Genomic DNA, 11,073 nt, shown 5'->3' on the forward strand with positions numbered 1-11,073 from the left:
TTCTTTTGTTCTTTCCTTGTGGTGCTTGAGAAAGAAACCAGGACCTTGTGTATGTAGGCAAGTACTCAACCACGGAGCCACACCACCAGCTCAAGTTGAAATCTTGATTTAACAGAATGTGAATTTATATTTTAAAAATTGAACGACTGTCCACTTTTACCTTGAGAAAATGACTCATGTAAAGGTTTTTTCAGAAAAGTTTGAACTATCTTTCTATTTAAGATAATTTGTTATTTATGATAATGTATAATACCAAATAATACCAATCATTATTTCCAATTTAGCATCACCTCTGATACCTGAATAATCAAGTATATTTTAATGACCTAAGTGTTTACAAACTAATAAATATTATAGACTAAGAACTGCAGCCTCCTAATCTTATTAGAAGAAAATAGTGAGTCCAAATTGCTTCACATGAACACAGGAGCTTCTGGTGAAAATCTAAAAATCAACCAAGACATAAACTGAAAAGTTATGGATAGTGAATCTATCTGTAGGGTGTTATTATTACAGCCCTAAAGGTCTCAGCTGTATGAATGCAAACATCTTCCCAAACCATAATGAGACGCAGTGTAAATCTCTTCAGGGTCATGTTTAACACTCTATGCCTATGGAAATCATAAGATTATCTGCAACACTGCTCAGTTTCTGTCTGTTTCCAGCTGAATTAATTTTGTTCTATTGCACAGTTGAGCATCTAAGTGATTTCTAAAACAATAAATAAGATGGTCCACAAGCTCTGAGAGACTGACTTCAACTTTCCTGAAACTTAGAAACAGTGAATATTAATCACAAGGGTAAAAATTCATACAATATTTATTTAAATAAAAAATAGCTTCACGTCTTTGCAAATCCTACTTTATATCCTGATGACTCAGGAGTAGGTCAACGATATTCCATAAATAAGAAGACTGAAGGGTTAGCCATCTATGGAGTTTTTGTTGGACCTTCACTCTTAGTATATTGTTAATAAATAAGAATGTGGAAACGATGTTATATCAATAATGAGGCAGTGACAGTAAATAAATAAAAGAGGAAAGAGTCATACTGTTTCCTCGAAATGAGATAGAAACTATTTTGAAGATGGAAACATCGAATAGGGAAGACCTAGGTCTACTTCCTTTACCTACTATGAGAAACATAATGTATTCAGGCAGCGATAGCAAGCAGCATGATAAAAACTCAACAATTTGATTAAAAGTGATTAGCTGAGCAACAGAACATACCCGAGGAAAAAAAATACACGTATATACACACATATGCTAGTTATGTTTAGCTAAGTAATAAAAATGGAGAGAAATTACTATTTTTAATAGATGACCCCAATTCCTTACTATGCCAGTATTTGAATGAAAAAATCTATCAATGGAAGAATTTTATAGTCCCTAATAAATTACTTATATGAAAAATCACATAGCAAAAATAACTTGCATGACAAGTGAGTAGAATTTTATTTATAATCTGTTATCTAATCCAGCATCTCATTCACAAAAGATTCCAGATGGACCAAAGTGAAGGCTGAAGTAACTCACAGAGAGACAGTTACAGTTCATCATGGATCATGTTCTCACGGTTGCAAGTCAAGATACAGCATTCCTCAATTATGTGATATGTACTGCACTAATAACTCTTTTCATCATGAGATTAAAACTAATATTACCACCCTTTTACCAGTGGATGATCTGAGGATGAAGAGTTAAAATGTTAAGTTATGATAATTGCTCTAAATAAACTCATAGCTATAGTCAAGTTAATAAAAATAATAGCTTGATTTATTATTCACTTTCAATGTAAGGTCTTAGTTTTTGTTGTTTGTTTGTTTGTTTGTTTGTTTGTTTTGTTATTGGTACCAGGTATTGAACACAGGGCCACTTAACCACTGAGTCACATCCCGGACATTTTTTTTTTTTTTTTTTTTTTTTTTAGAGACAGGGTCTCATTGAGTTGCTTAGGACCTAGCTGAGTTGCTTAGGACCTATCTAAGTTGCTGAAGCTGGCTTTCAACTTGCAATCCTCCTGCCTCAGCCTCCTGAGCCAATGGGATTAGAGGTGTATGTCATCACTCCTGGCAAGGTCTTAGTTCTTTTGGAAAACTATTTCAAAAAGTATTTAGCTTTCCTCTGATTATTTGTCAGAATTTTTCCCAACCCATTCATATTTTGCCATGTTGAGATTACACAGAAAATGGTAGTGGTTAATGACCCTGATTAAAGATCAGAGTAACACGGAAAACACTAGAGACCCTGGTTAAAGATCAGAGTAACACGGAAAACACTAGAGGCAGAACCCACATTTCATATTCATGCTCTGACTTCACTTGTATTATTTTAAGCAAAACATAGGAGTCAGTCTTGTCTGCAAAATAGGAGTGACAATAACTACTTCTTAATAACTACTACAGACCATGTGGCTGCATTTGAGATAAGCCAGAAAGCTCAGCTCACCAGTGACAGTCACAAAAGTCAAAGATTTGGATTTTCTGTACTAAAAGGTGATGTCTAAATTAACACATAAGGACACCATGAAAAGCATGTCTCCTGTTCTTCACTTATTTCTCTACTGAATCTGTGATAGCAACTTAAAAATTCTATAATAAAGACAGTAAATGAAAATTAAAATGCAACTAAATGTAAAGTACATTACTATTTCAGAGAGCACTTCACATTTATGCTAAGCATTCATCTGGCATAGCTTTCTACTTTAGGACATGAGTGAGCATCTCTGAATTAACCAGAGGAAGGTGGAAGGCAAGGAGTATTGTCCAATAACTTTTATATTTGTTCATTAAAGAGGTTATTCAGAATTGATGAGTTCTCATCAATATGATCTGTCTAATCAGTACTAGTCTCAGGTTAATTCTAAATATTTAAATTCATATTTAAATGTTACTATCATCATGGAAGTTGATATAAAATTGTTAATTTCATGTAAATGTGAAAGTCTCAAGGGTATAGATTATATCTTGTAGCTCTGTGTGTGTGTTCTTATTCCCCCTTCCTATTCTAGGAAAGAATAATTAGGAAGATATAAATCAATTTTTTTTAATTTTTGGTTTTTATAATAGCCAGCAGTAAGGACTGACTGATAATGTTTAAACAAAAAAAGATCCTCTTTCAAATCTTCTTGCCTGGACCACCATAAGAACCTCTCAATTGATGACCTGACTTCCCATTTCCCCATACGTGTCCATTCCCCCTGTGCCTCACAACCCTGCTGTAAATATATTGATTTCAGTAAAACTTCCAAACTGATATGCAAGGCAAATGCCTTGCAGCCACCACATGGGCTGTGTGCCCTGGCAAGGCACAGGCAAGCTTTTATTTTTTAGTCATTCTTTGTCTTATTATCATTCTAACATTGACTGGATGTACACATAAATTGAAGTCATCCCTGAATGTGCCATCTGCCCACTTGCTCCTTGCTGTTTCCTCAGCTTGAAGTGTCTTTAATTTCTTCTCCAAATGGCAAACTCTTAGCTATCGTTTAAAGCCAACATTCACACCTCCTCTTCCATAGAAATCCCCTGATATTCTCACACACCTACGGTAGAACTGAACTAACCATACTTTTTTCTCTGTGCACCCAGTGTACTTTTTGCTTCTCTACAGCTCTCCTTTTATTTATATATGCAATAAGATTTTTAATTATTTCAGCAATCATTGAAATAAAATACTCAGTCTAAACGTGGATTATAAAAGGCATTTTATACAACAGAATTGAGAAATCAGAATTGCAACAAAATTCTACTTAAACTGTATCTCTCTCCTCTCCCTCTGTACATAAATATAAATGTGTGCATATTTGCATGTTTACATACATGCAACTTTTATTTTCTGAACAGTGCAGGGTCTGAACAAGCTGTCATAAAATCTAAACCCTTTCTTTTGTGATATGAGTTTCCTTACATAATAATATCAGGAATATCTCATCTTTATGAGCTAAGAATCAAATTTATTGATGTTATACACTGGGACAAACACATAGCTCTAGGAAATTTCCTTGGTGACAAGACGTCTCAAATTCTATTAAAAACTCTCCCAGTGCATGGGTATTTACTCTATGATACACCAAGATATACCAAGAGACCATACAAGACAAGATCACCAGATAAGACCCCAGATTGGATGCAAATTTTCTATTTAAGGGTTTACTTCTGCTTCCCTTCATCATATTTGCTTTTATGATGTAATAGAGATTTTTATGGTTGTAGAAGACTGTCATCAGAATGGATTTTTGAAAATAGATCAATAAGGAGTAGGACTTTAACCCCTAAAATTCTTTGTCAAAATGTCTCATTTGACCTTTGCCTGAATCACCATCATACTGGTTAGTTTGAATTGTCAACTTGATTGGAGTAAGAGATGCAGATGATTAAGAGGCTTCTGGGTGTGTCAATGAGGAAGTGTCTAGGAATGCTTGAATGTGGGATAATGAATTGAAGTGGAGACCCTCCCCTAAGTGTGGGTAGCACTGCCCAACAGGATATTGGCTTGGATGGAATAAAAGTTGGAAGAACAAGGAAGCAGATGCAGACACGAGCTCAACTCTTCTTGAACAGGTTCTTAATTGCTGCTGAGGAGATACACAAGCTCAACTCCTCTTGAGCAGGTTCTTAATTGCTGCTGAGGAGTTCAGACTCTTCACACTTCCAAAGTGAACTCTGCCAGTGATTCTCCAGGGATTTTTCAGACTTGGTCTCAGACCAAGTTGATCCCTCTTGTTCTGGGGCTTCCACCTTTTGGACCATGCAGCCACTGGTTCTTCCAACTCACCAGCCTATATTGTGAACTATCCAACTTCTTATTGTGTAAGCCAATCTAATAAATCCCCTTTTTATAATCATACTTCCTGTTGATTCTGTTACTCTAGAGAACCCTAATACAACCATATTGTTTAGCCCTAGTTGCTGGCAAATATTCTATAACCCCTAAGCCATTCTAAGATTCTCCAAACCAAAGACAGCTCCAGGGGACAGAGTTTTAAAGGAACCTCACCTTCGCATTCATCCCATGAAGGATCTATTATCTCTATTTTATATATTAAAAAATCTGAGATGATGAAATTAGTGTGAATTACTCAAGTCTTTAAGTTAGTAATAGAACCAAAAATCAAATGTTTGGTTAGTTAAAGCTTGATTCCTTTTCTGTTTTTTGTTTTTGTTTTTGTTTTATTTTTGGGTCAGGGAGTGAACCCAGGGTTCTAATTAGCACAAGGTCTTGCTTAGTTTCTTAGGACCTTTCTATTTTGACAAGGCTAGCTTTGTACTCATGATCCTCCTGCCTCAACCTTCCAAGCCACTGGGATAATAGGCATGTACCATGCCTGGGTCTTTTCTGCTTCACAGAAAGTTTTTGATCTAGGGTAAGATAAAGATAATGAAAAAGTTTTTTTTTTTTTTTTTAATTTCAGAACATTTCAAATTGTACTATGAAGGAAAATATTTAAATTGATTGTTGAGAAAGACAATAAGAGCATAGATCCTAATTTTCATAGCTTACACAGGGAGGGCCTCTATAAACAGGTATTGAGACTCAGTGGATGCAAAAGAGCCAGGCATGTGAAGGCAGAGAGAGAAGAGTTCAGGCAGAAGAAACAGTACAGGTAATGACCCTGATAAGGGAAGAACTTAACAGTTGGAGTTCAAATTAGGGCCAATGTTGGAGCACAGTTAGTGCAATGAGAACAGGGCAAGAAAGAAGCCTGGAGAAGATTGGAGGAGTCAGTTCATGAGTGCACATTTAAGCTACAAATACAGATACCTCTGGAACCCTAGTTTATGTCACCTGGATCAATGCTTGGCTTTAATATGCATATAAATCATCTGGAGACCTTGTAACAACAACAAAAAACTTGTTTTTCATTTGTTACTTCTGGAACAGGTCTGAGAGTCTGCATTTCTAAAAACTTCTATGTGATACTGTTGAACTCTGGACCACACATTGAGTAGCAAGCCTCTGAGACCCACTTTTTCCCTCTGGTTGTTGCTGTGGCAACCAGTTGCATATAGCCATGGAACATCTGTGCTTTTGCCTTGAGATGTTGGTACTTCCGTGCTGCTACTGGTGGCACTGTGGAACCATGAAGTCATTCTCATGCACCACAAACCTGGAAGTATGAGGATATGAACACCCCTTGGAACAACATTTAGCCAGTGTCAAGAAAACCAATGCACTGAATTCTCTCCTCCACCCACCATCAAGGGTGTTCTCCATTATGACTCCTCAGAGCATCCCAGGGGAGTGGAACCTCAGTTATCCACTATGGTAAATAGTCCAGTGGCAAACCCTTGTTTTGCCTTTCCTGACTTCTGTTATCCCAGGGTCTTCATTGTTCTCTTGGTTCTGTGCCCAATATAAATTCCTTGCATTCAAGACTCTGTCTCCATCTCTTCTTTCTATGAAAAAATGAGCTAGAACACTGCAGTCCAGGGTCACTGGTGGTGACAGCTGCCAGATCCAGAGAATTTACTAACTTTTGGTGTCCTTGAAGTGAAGGATACAGTCTTATTCCATCTTCATATACCCTGCAGTTACAGTAATGCTGAGTACAAGTTTCATGAATCAAAATAATTTATTATAAACTCATTCAAATTAGTCAAAGGATTTCTACAACCTATTCAGGAAGATTATGAGAGTGCAAGGGAAAGAAGCAGCACAGTGTAATGGTTGGGTGCATGAATTCTGGGCTCAAGTGGCCAGCTTAGAATACCTACTCTGGGGCCCTAGGTGTACACCGTATGCTTTTCCTGTGCTACAATTTTATTCATGCACAAAATATGGGTGATAATAATGCACCTGCTCATCAGGATTTGTCACAAAGATCGATGCATTAATATTTTCCAAGCACAAAACAGTGTCTAACCCATACACAGTACCATGTATGGATTTATTAAAGTTTAACAAATGTTCTATGGAATTCAAGGGAAAATAGTTCCAATGCTGGATTTTACACCAATACTATTCTATAAAAATCATCTAAGTCACTTGCTTAAAACAGATTCCTAAGATCCACACTGGCCTCACTAAAATAGATTTTGTTGGCCTGAGATGGTGACTCCATACTTTTAGCAAGTCTTTTCAGTGATCTGTACATAATCAAAATGTGTAGTAGTGGCCTAGCTTTCTACCTAATTAGAGTTTTTTCAAATAACTGTGGCATCAAGGATATGCATACATGTTAACAGTTAAACACAAAATTTTATTAATTATTTTTTTAAAAATCTACCTATAATTTTTCTCTTACTCATTTACCAATCAATTCAATGTAACTTTACTTAATGCTTATTATTTTTATTGTTTATTCTTTGTTGCTTTTGACTATGTAAGCTGTTACTCTTAGTTCTCCAGTAGTTTGCAATTTTTGTGGATTCTTGTTGAAACCCTGTGCAGCAGGTAACACTGGTATTATTAGTTCATATCACAGTTTGTGTAGTTCAAAAAGGTTGATCTATTTGCCCATAATCACACAGCCTCGGGCCCGCCCGCAGGTTGCTTCAGAGACCAGAACAGGGCACCAGGGACTTCCCCAAGCAGCCCAGCCCCCTCCGGTGGGAAGCGCCTATCTAGGCTAGCTTCTCGGGACAGACCGCCCAGTGAGAGCCTGTCTACACAGAGCAAGCCACAAGTCCCCAAGCCAGTGGAGACCCCCGACCTGCAAGCAGCTTCTGGGACCAGGGCTGGGCAGCAAGAGACCTCTCCAGGGCTCTTTCCCTGGAAACAGTAGCGGGCTAGGGGCAGCGTTCTTTGGAAGCACTTTATTATCAAGTTAATTCAAGACTTCAGGATACTGAAGGCTGGTAGGTAATACACTGGAAATCTACAGGGACACTGTAAGCCAAAGGAGGAAATCAACAATATCACAGAGTCCCACTGACATCTGACCAATATGAGAAAACAAGGGAAGAAAATGTCCAAAACAAACCTAGATACTCTATCAATAAAACCCAATGACAGCACAGCAGAAGAAATGTCAGAAAGGGAGTTCAGAATGTACATAATTAAAACAATCAGGGAAGCAAACAAGGAGATGAAAGAACAAATGCAGGCATTAAATGAATGCACCAATCAACAGTTAAAAGAGCAAATAAGAGAAGCAAAAGACCATTTCAATAAAGAGTTAGAGATACTGAAAAAAAACCAAACAGAAATCCTTGAAATGAAGGAAACAATAAACCAAGTTAAAAACTCCATAGAAAGCATAACCAATAGGATAGATCACCTGGAAGACAGAACCTCAGATATTGAAGAAAAAACATTTAATCTTGAAAACAAGGTTGACCAAACAGAAAAGACAGTAAGAAACCATGAACAGAATCTACAAGAATTATGGGATATAATGAAGAGGCCAAATTTAAGAATTATTGGGATTGAGGAAGGCTTAGAGAAACAAACCAAAGGAATGAACAATCTATTCAATGAAATAATATCAGAAAATTTTCCAAATCTGCAGAATGAAATGGAAACCCAAGTACAAGAGGCTTATAGGACTCCAAATATACAAGATTACAACAGTACTACACCAAGGCATATTATTATGAAAATACCTAACATACAAAATAAAGACAAAATTTTAAAGGCTGCGAGAGAAAAGAATCAGATTATATTCAGGGGGAAACCAATAAGAATATCAGCAGATTTTTCAATCCAGACCCTAAAAGCTAGAAGGGCCTGGAACAACATTTATCAAGCCCTGAAAGAAAATGGATGCCAACCAAGAATTTTATACCCAGCAAAATTTACATTCAGATTTGACGATGAAATAAGATCCTTCCATGAAAAACAAAAGCTAAAGGAATTTACAAAAAGAAAGCCAGCATTACAGAACATTCTCAGCAAAATATTCCACGAGGAAGAGATGAAAAACAATGATGTAAATCAGCAACGGGAGGAACTAGCCTAAAGAAATAGCCAAATAAAGGAGAAACCAAATCATGTCAAAAACAAAAATGAGTCCAATGACAAAGAATACAAATCATATCACAATAATAACTGTGAATGTTAATGGCCTGAACTCATCAATCAAAAGACACAGACTGGCAGATTGGATTAAAAAGAAAAATCCAACAATATGCTGCCTGCAAGAGACTCATCTCATAGAAAGAGATACCCATAGACTAAAGGTGAAAGGATGGGAAAAAACATATCATGCACACCGACACAGAAAAAAGCTGGAATATCCATCCTCATTTCAGATAATGTGGACTTCAAGCCAAAACTAGTCAGAAGGGATAAAGAAGGACATTACATACTGCTTAAGGGAAGCATAAATCAGCAAGACATAACAATCATAATATCTATGCCCCAAACATTGGCTCATCCATGTACGTCAAACAAATTCTTGTCAATTCCAGAAATCAAATAGACCACAACACAATAATACTAGGTGATTTCAACACACCTCTCTCACCGCTGGACAGATCGTCCAAACAAAAATTGAATAAAGAAACTATAGATCTCAATAACACAATCAACAATTTAGACTTAACCAACTTATATAGAATATACCATCCAACAAAGAATGAATACACTTTCTTCTCAGCAGCACATGGATCCTTCTCTAAAATAGACCATGTTTTATGCCACAAAGCTACTGTTAGCAAATACAAGAAGATAGAGATTCTACCTTGTACTCTATCAGATCATAATGAACTGAAATTAGAAATAAATGACAGAATAAAAAACAGAAACTTCTCCAACACTTGGAGATTAAATAATACACTATTATATGATGAATGGATAACAGAAGACATCAGGAGGGAAATTAAAAAATGCTTAGAAGTAAATGAGAACAAAGACATCATATCAAAATCTCTGGGACACTATGAAAGCAATACTTAGAGGAAGATTTATTTCATGGGGCACATTCAACAAAAGGAGTAGAAATCAACAAATAAACGACTTAACATTACAGCTCAAAGCCCTAGAAAAAGAAGAGCAGACCAACACCAAAAGTAGTAGAAGATGGGAAATAGTTAAAATCAGAGCCAAAATCAACGAAATTGAAACAAAAGAAACAATCGGAAAAATTAACAAAATAAAGAGTTGGTTCTTTGAAAAAATAAACACAATTGATAAACCCTTAGCCACACTAACAAAGAGAAAGAGGGAGAAAACTGAAATTACTAAAATTTGGAATGAACAAGGAACTATCACAACAGACACGAGTGAAATACAAAACATAATTAGAAGCTATTTTGAAAATCTATACTCCAACAAAACAGAAAACCTCGAAGACATCAACAAGTTTCTAGAGACATATGAATTACCTAAACTGAACCAGGAGGACATACACAACTTAAATAAATGAATTTCAAGCAATGAAATAGAAGAGGTCATCAAAAGCCTACCAACAAGGAGAAGTCTGGGACCACATGGGTTCTCAGCCACGTTCTACAAAACCTTTAAAGAAGAGCTCATTCCAATACTTCTCAAAGTATTCCATGAAATAGAAGAGAAGGGAACCCGTCCAAACTCATTCAATGAAGCCAATATCACCCTGATACTAAACCAGACAGAGACACATCAAGGAAAGAAAATTTCAGACCAATATTCTTAATGAACATCGATGCAAAAATTCTCAAGAAAATTTTAGCAAATCGCATACAAAAATATATTAAAAAGTTAGTGCACCACGATCAAGTGGGTTTTATCCCAGGGATGCAAGGTTGGTTCAACATCTGGAAATCAAAAAATGTCATTCACCATATCAACAGACTAAAAGTTAAGAATCACATGATTATTTCAATAGATGCAGAAAAAGCATTCAATAAAATACAGCACCCCTTCATGTTCAAAACACTAGAAAAAAATTGGGGTAGTGGGAACATTCCTTAACATTGTGAAGGCCATCTATGGCCAATAACATTCTAAATGGTGAAAAACTGAAAGCATTCCCCCTAAAAACTGGAACAAGGCGGGGATGCCTTCTTTCACCACTCTATTCAACATTGGTCTTGAGACTCTAGCCAGAGCAATTAGACAAACCAAAGAAATTAAAGGGATACGAATTGGAAAAGAAGAACTCAAACTATCCCTGTTCGCTGATGACATGATTATATATTTAGAGGAACCT

The sequence above is a fragment of the Sciurus vulgaris genome, assembly GCF_902686455.1.
Source record: "Sciurus vulgaris genome assembly, chromosome: 7".
NCBI lineage: Eukaryota > Metazoa > Chordata > Mammalia > Rodentia > Sciuridae > Sciurus > Sciurus vulgaris.